This window comes from Cebus imitator, unplaced genomic scaffold (assembly GCF_001604975.1).
Source record: "Cebus imitator isolate Cc_AM_T3 unplaced genomic scaffold, Cebus_imitator-1.0 Scaffold929, whole genome shotgun sequence".
Taxonomy (NCBI): domain Eukaryota; kingdom Metazoa; phylum Chordata; class Mammalia; order Primates; family Cebidae; genus Cebus; species Cebus imitator.
In genome coordinates, this window is record NW_016108244.1 from 173,591 (window position 1) to 174,995 (window position 1,405).

Consider the following 1,405-nt stretch of genomic DNA (forward strand, 5'->3'; position numbering starts at 1 on the left):
AGGCAGCAGGAGTTCATGAAGAGGGTGTTGAACAGGGACCAGACGACGTGGTCCGGCACGGAGGTCTCGCTTCGGATGTGGATCACGGTGGATGTCGGGGGCGCAGGGTTGTGGGGCGCCCCCAGCACATCCACCTCATGTTCCTCCTTCAGCATCTCATAGTTCGGGGGACGGTCGGTGCTGGCGGGAGTGAAGAAGGTTTGGACAGTGTGGTTCATGGTGTCTGGGGAAGAACGGCCGTGTTGGGGCTCCTGGGATGCTTCTCGGTGGGCCCTCCCCTTCCCCATTAGTTTCGATTTCTCGGCCACTTCCTTTTCCTGGCCTTCGTCAAATTGGGACTTGGCTGGGACCAGATGAGGGTGGAACAAATTCCTGAGGATCAAATTACTTTAGGGCAGAGAGGGAGGGGCTGACAGCTAAGTGGGGCGTCCTCTCTAGAGCGCTAGCCACCACAAGCCTTATCTGATTCCCACGGGCCCCAGAACAATTCTCCGAAGCCCTCATGTTAACATACGCACTCTGAATGAGGAGACCCCCAAACAGGCTTTGTGTGGGCCACATGGCTGTTTGTTGACCGGGGTGCAGCGGCGCTGAGGCTGAAAATGGTGTCAACAGAGGGCGCTGGGATAGAAGTTGGTGGGGAAGGCAGTGGGAAGTTACAAAAGTTAAGTTTTGGGCAGTTTTTTGCAAGCTGGGAGGGGGTCGTAGGGTGTGGTGTCAGGAGGCTGGCCAAAGTCATTTACAAAGTCCTAGCGCCTTGCGGATTGAGGCTGGAATGAGAAACTGTAGAGAATGTCTCAGAGCTAAGCAGGCGCCGCCGCCGTGGACCATTTCTTCCTGTCCCCAGGACCTTACAGCCATTTCAGGTTTTCTGATTCCAGGGGGCCCTCCAGAGGTGCACGTGCAGTTCATGGGGTCACCATGCCATCCACGGCGCGGTCACCGTTTGCACCCACCTCGCTTGTCGCAGGCGTCATCTGCTGAAACCCCTTGTCCTTTCCTGGGCAGCAGTCCTGCTCCGTGTGGGTTTGGGGCTCAAGGTCCCCATATCTCCTGGCACAGGTCAGAGGCCTGGTGGCCAATGTGGGCTTGCTCAGAGGAGCCCTCCAGGCCCAGGAATGGGGACTCTGGGGAGCACTGACGGAAGAAGGGCTTTGGGATACCAGTGACAGAGGCCTGGACGGTGCAGTGAGAAGTCATGGCCCTTTAGCTTAGAGACCGCGCCGGGTGCAGGCTCCCAGCACCCAGGGGAGGCCCAGCAGGACCCGCACCACCTAGAGCTCTGGGTGTCTGGTCCCTGGGGCGCCCTCCAGATTTCCAGGTTCTGGTCACCTCTGCCTCTCCCAGGTCCTTACAGGGGTGCCGGGTGCAGGTTCTGGTCACCTCTGCCTCCCCCGGGTCCTCG